Source organism: Grammomys surdaster, unplaced genomic scaffold (genome assembly GCF_004785775.1).
Source record: "Grammomys surdaster isolate TR1022 unplaced genomic scaffold, NIH_TR_1.0 164, whole genome shotgun sequence".
Lineage (NCBI taxonomy): Eukaryota > Metazoa > Chordata > Mammalia > Rodentia > Muridae > Grammomys > Grammomys surdaster.
The window spans coordinates 979,186-990,386 of NW_021604612.1; the positions used below are offsets into that span (position 1 = coordinate 979,186).

An 11,201-nucleotide genomic window follows, 5' to 3' on the forward strand; every position below is an offset into this window, starting at 1 on the left:
ACACACAAACACATACAAACACATACACATACATACAAACATACACACATACATACAAACACATACACACAAACACACACACAAACACATACAAACACATATACATACATACAAACACACACACATACATACAAACACATATACACAAACACACACACAGACACATACATACAAACACACACACATACATACAAACACACACATACATGCAAACACACACAACACACACACATAAAAACACACATACATACAAACACACACATACACACACATACATAACACACACATACATACAAACACATACACACATACATACACAAACACACACACATACACACACACACCTACACAAACACACACATACACACACATACATACACACACACACACACAAATAATGCAATTTTAAAAAGAAAAGAGTCTTGGACCAATTTCCAGAGGCTTTCGGCTCTCAGATTCCATTTCTTCTAAACACAGCAAACTTAATTGAACAATCCCATTATGGGGTGGGTGGTCGGACACCAGCATAACTAAGAACCGTGTTACAAAGACCAGAGGACAAGGAAACAGAAGCAAGCCAGAGACCCAGAGACACCTCAAGCTTGGAGCCTCCAGACAGGAGACGCCACTGGATGGCCCCAGAATAAAAATAAAATTATCCAAAGGGCAGACAGTGAACACTTGCCATCATCACTCTGTATGGAATAACAAATGGCCCCGGTAATAAAACCATCAAAGTTTAGCGGAGAAGCTGCAGATGGAACACAAGCTAAAACGCCATCTTGAAAGAGCACTGTCTGTCTAGAAACTGGGCCACGATAAAATAAGATACTTCCCTGTGGCAGGTTGTGCTAACTGAAGAGGTTCACGTTGGCCTTTGGTACACAGCACAGGGAAATGTACACGGCAGGGCCACTCATCTTAACAACAGACGGTGCAACATTAGGGACAAGTCTAGCCAGATATGTGTAGGACTCCTAGGCTAAATCTCACAAACCACCAGTGAATAAGATCAAGAGAGCACAAGTCAGTGAAGAGCATGGGCAGCAGCGATTAAGCCTGCCTTTGACTCAGTGTGATCCCGGCGTTCAGAGCTTTTACATGCGAACTTAAACCTTCGTAGGAAGAAGCCACAGGGAGGGCACAGCCGCTTCGGAATCATGAGAAAAGTGCTCAACTCAGGGTGGCCAGGCTACGCTCGTTGAAATCCAGGCCCCGGTGGTTCCCAGGAAATCCAGCACACTCTTAGGGGAGTTGATGGGATGCTTTATTTATCAAATGACATGACTCCTGTGACCAAGAGAGCAAATGGCTGTGCATGTGGCCAAAGGACAAATCTGTGGAATGCCCTGGACTGGATGCCAAGACAAAGGAAAAGAAAACAGGAGGAGAATTCTAGAAGACTGCCACAGGGAAATCGCACCTGGCCCTGCCGATAGCTCGACTCCTTCCAGCTTTATGAAGTGGTCTTGTCGCATGATGACAGTCTCTAGCCACAGAGCAGGGTGGGCTCCCTCCAGGTGACAATCCTGTCTTACCCTTCTCAGTCCTAGGCTTCTCATCTTAGGGTTTCTGCTGCTACGGGAAACGCCACAACTAACGGCTGATTTTGGCTAACACACCACAGTCCATCACGGAAGCAAGTCAGGACAGGAACTAAGCAGGGCAGGAACCTGGAGGCAGGAGCTGATGCAGAGGCCATGGAGGGGTGCTGCTGACTGGCTTGCTCCCCATGGCTTGCTCAGTCTGCTTTCTTATAGAACTCAGGACCACCCACCAGCCCAGGGATGGCCCCGCCCACAATGGACTGGCTCCACCCACAATGGGCGGGATCCTCCCCATCAATCATTTATTAATAAAATGCCCTGCAGGGTTGCATCCAGACAGCCTCATGGAAGAGTTTTCTCAACTGATGTTCCCTCTCTCCAAATGGCCCTAGCTTGTGTCAAACTGACAGAAAACTAATCATGACATTCTTCAAGAGCTGACAATTAGATTTCTAATGATTTATGAAATACTCAAATAAACCATCAAACATTACCCAAAGGCCTGTGTAGAAACATCCACCCACACTGGTACCTGCGGATATCAGGCAGGAGAGTGTCACAGACAATGGACGCCCAGCATGTCCAGCCTCAACATGAGGTAGCCAAGAACAGCCAGTGAGCAGAGTGTGTCCCCTCTGTGCTCCATGCTGACTCTGAGTCCCATGGGAACATCTTTCCAAGGGTACTACATTCCAAACAAGTTTCCCACACGTGTGTCATACTACACATATGACCGGGGAGCCCTCAGAGCTGTCATGGACTGACTACAGAGAGCCAGAAAGCCAACAGCTGCCTTGAGTACAGGGACAGACTGCCTGGGGGAGGGGTGCTAAGGGCTCACACAGCTTCCTTCTGATCCCGGGAGGCTGCAGCCCCTCTGCTCTCCAGTGTCTTTCCCACCAGTCCTCCCCCAGTCACCCAGACCTTGCCTGATGTTTTAGTTAGGGTTGTATTCCTGTGAACAGGCACCATGACCAAAACAACTCTTATAAGGACAATACTTAATTGGGGCTGGCTTACAGGTTCAGAGGTTCAGTCCATTATCATCAAGGTGGGAACATGGCAACATCCAGGCAGGCATGGTGCAGGAGGAGCTGAGAGTTCCACATCTTCATCTGAAAGCTGCTAGGAGAATACTGGCTTCCAGGTAGCTAGGACTAGGGTATTAAAGCCCAGGCCCACAGTGACACACCTACTCCAACATACCCACACCTACTCCTAAAAGGCCACGCCTCCTCCAACAAGGCCACACCTACTCCAACAGGGCCACACCTACTCCAACAGGGCCACACCTCCAAATAGTGCCCCTCCCTGGGCCAAGCACATATAAACCTGACATCCTGGTGATTTCCAGATTCCAGGGATGCTGCTGGACACATTAGAAAACACACATCTCCCCACAGCACATGCCTGCTCTGCCCCACAAGGGACAGTCTCTCCAACCTGCCTGCCCAGGCCAGCCAGTTCCAGCAGATGGGCTCCCGCTGCCATATTTACTTACGGTATTTACTGTACATCTGGCCTCCACACCTGCCAATTCTCCACAAGACGTTCCTCAGCCATCCACCCTCCAACTTCAGCTGGCGAGCACTCGCTGTGCCCACAGGACTTCAAGCAAACCTCACATAAAGCAGCAACCCGGCTGACCCCTCACAGGTCCAAGAAGCCATTCATTTCCTCTAATCTCCCCTGCACTGGGGTCCTAACCTTCCCAAGACAAGGTCTCAGAATCTGGAGTCACCAAGGAAACAAGCCTCCATGCTTGCCTGTGAGAAGTTGTCTTGTTTGAGTTAACTGAGGCAGGAAGACCCACCCACTGTGGGCGGCAGCATTCCCTGGCTGAGGTCCTGGACTCTGTGAGTGGAGAAGCAGACTGCATTCATCACTCTCTGCTTCCTGCTTGAGGATGTGACGTGATCAGCTGCTTCAGGCTCCTGCTGCCTTGAGTTCTACACCATGACAGACTGTGCCTTGAGCAAACCCTTCCTCTCCAGAGTGCTTGTGTGAGAGTGTTTATATCACAGCCACAGGGAAAGGAATTAAGATTCGAGCTGTCTTCATATTTTTTCTGCTTTCCTCTTCCCGAGTGCAGGGACTGTGGGCATGTACTACCACCCAGGGTTGAGAGTCTTTATACCAGCTATGGAGAGCTATGTGTCCCCCACAGTAGTATGGCAGTCTGTTCTGTGGGATTACCATGACAGAGGGGACAATTGTGTGAGCCCTAGGTCAGTGTGGTTGATGCGTGAGGTCTATCTCTGCTCCTTCCCACATTCCTGGAGTGCTAGGGAGACCACTTGTGTTTCCTTGTCCACATGTCACAGGCTTTGGAGCTGACAGCTAGGACCGTGTTCAGAGAGTCACCACTGCCTCATCAGGTAAGTAGTCCCCCTATTTGCTTCCGTTTGTCTATCACCTGGTCAGAATCATGTGAGGACAGGGGCTCCCCCTTCTCTTTGTCCGCTGGTTAGGACTGACCCAAGTCAGAACTATGGAAAAATCAGTGTGGCCATGGACAGCAATGGAAGGTTCTAGGGGAAGGGATGTGTCAGCTGGGCCTGGACGTGTGCACAGTCCACAGAGAGAATATAGTGAAGGCTCTGACACAGGGACTTTCCACTGAGATGGAACTGTGACTTTGGCTCAGAAGAGCAAGTCCCTGTAGGGAAGTGGAGGGTGGAAGGACTCATTTGCCACACCACCACGCTGCCACACCGCCACACTGCCACACCACCACACCACCACACCGCCACACCACAGAGTCTCCAATGTCCTGTTAGAGCTGCCACATCCAGCAGCCCAGGGACCCATTTGCAGGAAACCCACATTTGATATTTATCAGCTGGACAGTATCAAGTTTGCTGGAGGCTTCCAACTGCCAAAAGGCCTGTGGGGAATAATTTTAATAAAGTGGACAATCGTTTTTTATAGATATATACATAAGATACAAAGATTCAGCTTGCAAGTCCAGAGCTGAAGATATTTGAGCCAAGATACCTGAGAACACTCAGCCCCGAGCTAAGCTGAAATTTCACATTGGGGAATTCAATTCCTTCACCACTGGTACCAAGGAACATCACACACAGACACACACAGACACACACACACACAGAGAGAAAGAGAGAGAGAGAGACAGAGACAGAGAGACAGAGACAGAGAGAGACAGAGAGAGGGAGACAGAGGTAGAGAGAGACAGAGACAGAGAGAGACAGAGAGAGGGAGACAGAGACAGAGAGAGGGAGACAAAGAGAGAGAGAGAGAGAGACAGAGACAGAGAGAGACAGAGAGAGACAGAGAGAGAGACAGAGAGACAGAGAGAGACAGAGAGACAGAGAGAGACAGAGAGCAAACTACATTCTCCACAGTAAGTGTCAAAAGTACCAAAGGATGCTTCAGAAAGGAAGGGCTGCAGATATTTCAAGGAACTTATTGTCCATCCAAGGCATTGCTTCAATGCCTCGGATTGGCATTGACCCTTGGATGTGGAAAAACCCAGGTACTCAGTCCTGAGGTCTCTGTGGCCCTTGTATAAGCTGTCCTGCTTGTGTGGAACCTAGACTCATACACCCACATGTTTGCTGTCTTCTGAGACCAGGGAATCAGAGGGCAGCCTAAAACCCCAAAGAACTCATTAAATAAAAGTTTTTATTCTCAACCAATCAGACAGGGGCTTGGGTTGCAGTCAAGTTCCTGCCATTTGGAAAGAGAGGGCAGAAGTGTCCTGAGATGGTCAGGGGTGAGAATACATTAAAAGCCACCGTCCTGTGCCAAGTCTGCCTGCCAGCCCCGTGTGCCCCTTCCCTGTGCTGACATCACTTTCTGCAGAATGGCGTGGCTGAAGGCTGCTCTGCTGTCACCCTCTCTTGAATGTGTTTTATACACTGAGGATCTTTCTGTATACACTCTGCCACCCTCTCAGCTTCTCATCACCACCCCGTCCTCCCATCCATCCTCCCATCATCCCAACCTACATCATTCTCCCATCATCTCATCCATCCTCCTGTCATCCCATCCATCTTCCCATCCTCCTCCCATCCTCCCATCCATCCTCCTATCACACCATCTATCATACCACCATGCAATCATCATCCCATTCTCCCATCCTCCCATCCCATTATCCTGTCCATCCTCCCACCATCCTCCCACCCATCACCCTGTGCTCCCATCATCCTATTCATCTTTCCATCCATCCTCCCATCTATCGTCCTGTGCTCCCATCGTCCTCCCACCCACCATCTCATCCTCCCACCATCCTCCCATCCATCATCCAATCCCATCATCTCATCCTCCTATCCATCATCCCATCCCCCGTGCTCCCATCATCCTATTCATCCTCCCATCTATCCTCCTGTGCTCCCATCATCCTCCCATCCATTCTCCCATTCACCCATCTATCCTCCTGTGCTCCCATCCTCCTTCCACCCATCCTCCGATCATCCTCCCACCCATCATCCCATCCCCCCGTGCTCCCATCCATCCTCCCACCCTCCCGTCTTCCCATCATCGTCCCATCCTCCCACCCCCTCATCATTCCCAGTGTGAAATGCTAAGAGGATGACAGTGCTGCAACAGCACTCAGGGAACAAGGACCAGGAAAAGTCAGCAGCACCCAGCACAGGTGTGATCGGCTCAGGCACACTGTTCCCAGTCTGCAGCTTCCTGAGCCCGCAGGCGTAGAAGCTGTCGTGATGGACGGCAGCTGTTTTTAAACCCAGGCATGAAGTTGTGAGCTGAGTGCTGCTAAGGATTGACATGGGGCCATTTCTCAGGTGGCAGGAGAAAGGAAGGGAAGAATCTGGAGGGGGCGGAGGCGAATAGTGAGACGGAAGAGAACAGAATCGCCGAGCCTCTTTTGCTGGCCTAAGTCACCGATCATGGGAGATCTCTGCCTGCTCAGGGTCACAGAAGGAACCCGATGTGACATCGTTTGTCTGGATAACCACAGGCAGGGTAACAATCTGTCAATCACCTGCTAGACTGTTGGGTCCCCAGTGGCCAGAGTACAATAGAGTCACCAACACCCACAGGAAGTAGAGCAAGGAACCAGAGGTGTGAGCGCATGTGTGCACGCGCACCTGTGCGTGTGCACTATGCTGAATACATGTGTGTGGGTTTATGTACAGGTCACCCATGAGTGCTGTGCATAGCCTCTGCATGGCATTGCATTGTGTGTGCTCGGCACATGTGTACACACTTGCCTGTACATAGCTATGCATTACAGGTACTGAGTATACGTTTGGGTGCCCTGTGTGTTCCTACAGCTCTGTGTATGTGTGTAGGGGGTTCACAGGGGGCATTTCTGCATCGAAGGCAAGCAGCCTACCAAATGAGCCTCGGCCTTGGCCTCGGCTCTCTGGATGCACGGCTGTATGCGTCGTTTGCTAGTTTGGCTGTATATGGAGAGAGGAGATGGTAGCTGAGGTTAGCTCAGTGGCAGAGGGGCAACGTCACATAAACAGCACGGCTCCCTAGGGAGTAAGCCACAAATGGAGCTGGCCGTCAGGGGCTGAGCATGCAGCTGCAGCCTGAGCCTGGGCAGAAATGCTCATAGAAGAGGGAAATCTACCTTTAAAAAAATAAACACAGGTAGTTCTGCCAGCCCATGAGTCATGGGTCCAAGATCAGGGACGAGGAGGCACAGCATAACAGATTCGTGACTCACTAAACTGGGCCTTTCCCCTGCCTTCCTCTGAGCCGTGACAATTATACCCACTTCTAGAATTTGAGTAACGGCTTAACAAGGAGACAACCGATTTTCCGGTGTGGTGATTATGGTCTTCCGTAGGCTTGCACCTCAGACCGCTGATCAGTCCATAGTTCTCAGGAATGTAGAGGCTGTCAGGTGGGGCAGACAGACCCCAGGTAGCTGACCCCCAGGTTGACAGAATGGCTGCCAAGACCACCTTGCCAGTGTCGAACCAATGGCTCTTCTCTCTCTTACTTCCATCTGTGTGGCTTCTCTATCCAAAGTGAAAGCTGACGAGTCTGTGACTGACCAGCCCAGAGCCTGGGGCTCACCTTCCTGCTGCCCTGAGGCCTTTCCCATTGAAAATCCAATTAGCAATGCTTAGCTCAGTGTCCATCCCTGACAGCAGGGAAACTCAACGCAATCCTTAACTCTCCCCTCCCACAGGGGAAGCCATACAAAGCCAGAATCCTAGAAGCAAATCCTGAATCAAAGCAGGACCCAAGTATCTCACTGGGGGACACTGTGTTGATGGCATGGGGAGGGGACCAGCAGCAAAGGGTCAGTCCAAGGGGGAATGGGATGACAGAATAGTCACAGATACAGGACCCACTCTTGGACTACAAGCAGACTGCTCAGTTGCCACCGGCCAGAGGCTGCTTGGCTACCAATGCCTACAGACCCTACAGATCTATTTTGCTTTAAACCACAAAGCATTGCAAATAATCACCATAGGAACCATAAAACAGATCGGTAGCTTTGCCCATCGAGATCGACGACAAAGAATCCTAAGCTGTTCTCTTTGTTTGTAGACAGGGTCTCAAGTAGCCCAAGCTAGTCCTAAGCTCACTGTGTAGTCAAGGATATCCCTCAACTTCTGTTCCTCTAGCTCCTGGGTGCTGGGATTACAATGAGATAACCAGTGTGAGCCACCACACCCAGTTTGTGCAGAGTTGGGGATCAAACCCAGGGCTTCATGGATTAGAAACAAGTGCTCTACCCACTGAGCCACACCAGCGGTCCCTAGAATGTCTTGTTCGGCGTGACCTATAGTTTCTAGTGTGCCAGCAGTTCCGTGTGGCCATCACACTTGCTAGAATAAGACCCGGCATGAATTTGTCTCTGCAGGGAGCTGTCAGCCATGCCCTCTTTATCAAAAGGATGTTGTGAGACCGTGGCCTCTGTTTCGCCCACATGCTCTTTTGTTGTTGTTGTATCGGGAAACACACACTATTGTTCTCTAACCTTGTGGCAAGCCTAATTCTTATGCCTGGCCTCCCGGAATCAAATGCAATTTGTGTATTCTTTCTAGATAAACGTTATTTTAAATCATTGAGAGAAACATTTTTTTTAAAAAAAATTAAGGATTAACGTGAAAAATGAAAACAACACAGACAGCTGGGCAGTGGTGGCGCACGCCTTTAATCCCAGCACTTGGGAGGCAGAGGCAGGCGAATTTCTGAGTTCGAGGCCAGCCTGGTCTACAGAGTGAGTTCCAGGACAGCCAGGGCTACACAGAGAAACCCTGTCTCGAAAAACAAACAAACAAACAAAAACAAAAAAAAAAAACAAAAAAAAACAACACAGACAAAAAATTAGAAGTAAAAAGTAAAAACCGACATAAATGTTGCACGTGTACACATATACTCATAGACACACACATGCATGCCACAACTGTACCACACACACACATGCCGACACACACATGGGGAGAGCAAACAGCCGCATACAGACCCACACACACACAGACATGCACACAGGTACACACAGAGACATGCACACAGGTGGACACACAGGTGCACACAGAGACATACACACAGGTGCACACACAGGTACACACAGAGGCATGCATACAGGTGCATACACACACATACAGACCACACCCATCTGCCCACAGGTATACACACATGCATCCATACACACACAGAGAGGAGAGTGAACAACCAGACACAAGCATACACAAGAGCACACATACACAGAGACATGTACACAGGTGCATACACACACACGCTTGCCACAACTGTACCACAGACACACTAACAGACCCACACACAGAGGAGAGCAAACAGCCACACTCACACACACACACACACAAACACACACAGGAGTACATACACACATGCAAACAGGTGCCTACACACACATATAAACCACAACTGTACCACAGACATAGCAACACACACACAGAGGAGAGTGAACAGCCACACATAGACACACACACACATACATACACACAAATGCACACACATAGGTGCATACACACAGATATGCACACAGGTACACACACATACAGACCACACCCAACCACAAGTGTGCGCACACACACACTCACACTTTACTAGAACTAATAACTAGTTCAGACTCCAGAAGCTGCTAGCTGTAGAACACACCGTTACTTCTGCATCCCAACAACGAGCAATCAAAAGTGAAACCAAGAAAACAGGTCCAGCTCCAGACCACAGACAGGATCTCCTCACTCTGGAGTAACCTCACTGAAGACTGGAAAAGGCCAGCAGTGGTGCCTGAGCACCTGAAGAAACAGAGGCTGTTCACCAACAGCATCAAATGGCAACTCCCGGCAGCACAGATTCAAGGCTCTCAATCACAGACCCAAGGGAAACTGTAAAGTGATTGCTTTAAAAAAAATGAATCCTCACACAGAAAGGGTCCAGAGCAACCTAAAACAACCTTAAAGCAAACAAACAGAACATGGTGGGGACTTTTATTTCTGGTTCCAAACTTTGCTCTAAAGTCTTGGGCCTAAGCAGACACAGGGGTAGACAGACAACACCAGAGGCCCAGCTACAAGCCAGTTCTACAGTCAGTTAATTTTCAGCAAAGATTATCAAAGACAATCCAATGGAGAAAAGACCATGTCACACACAGAAGAGGGGAAGGGGCAGGTGAGATGGCTCATCTGGTAAGAGGTGATTTCAGCCAAGCCGGACAACCTGAGTTCAACCCCAGAGCCCACATGGAAGCAAGAGAGAACCAACTCCAGGAAGCTGTCCTTTGACCACTCATGTGATTCTTGGAATGCATGTGTGCCCCCAAAACACACAAATGCACAAATAAATGTAAAATAATTTATACAAATAAAACAACCCCACTAATTTAGATCTACATATTATAAATGTGAAAAAAAAAACAAAAAAAAAAACCTTGCTCAATAAGCCAGATGCTAAATGTAAGAGAAAAAGCCAAAACCTTTAGAACTCATTGGGTAAAAAAAAAAAAAAATCTTAAATATGACTCCAAGCTAGGATTACAGAGAAAAATGTACAAACTGGATTGTGTTAGCATTAAAAGGCTTTTGGTTTCAAATGCCACCAATAAAATGGAAAAGAAACTACTAACTATAAGAGAACATTTTCAAACATGCCATTGACAATGACAGAGGTAACATCAGTCCCAAAGGGAGGATGTGTAAATACACGCTTCTCCAATGACCATCTAGAAACGGTTAATTACACAGACACCCTCAATATCGTTCACTGTGAGGGAAAGAAAAATAAAATCCACAGTGAGATGCCACCTCAAACTCATGAGACGACTGCAAACAGACATTCAGACAGCAGCCAGGGTCTTTAAAAATCCCCGGAGTCTGGAGCTTTCCTCAAAGGCTTAAAGTGAATGGGAAATGAGAGATAGAGATAGAGAGATAGATACAGAGACAGAGACACAAAAACGTTTGTTATGTATTCACAGGCCACAGTACCTTTGTTCAGAATGGACAAAACGTGGAGAGAATCCAACCATCTATCACCTCATGTATGAACAATCAAACTGTGGTATGTCCGTATACATACCAATGACACGGGATGGGCTGCTAGCAAGTGTGGCAGCAGACAAAACGAAAGCCCTTAGTCAAAGAGGCCAGACACAGAATCACAGGCTCCACGGGGGTGGGGACTCGCTCTCTGAGGAATATCCAGACATAGAGATCACAGGGTCCATGCACAGTGACT

At 48.7% G+C, this 11,201-nt stretch overlaps 1 protein-coding gene across 1 annotated transcript in view; it reads right to left on the reverse strand.

Moving 5' to 3' along the window:
• LOC114619565 (beta-adrenergic receptor kinase 2-like) overlaps positions 1-11,201 on the reverse strand; it is a 50,111-nt gene that overhangs the window by 12,004 nt on the left and 26,906 nt on the right. The gene's annotated exons all lie outside the window — the stretch shown is intronic.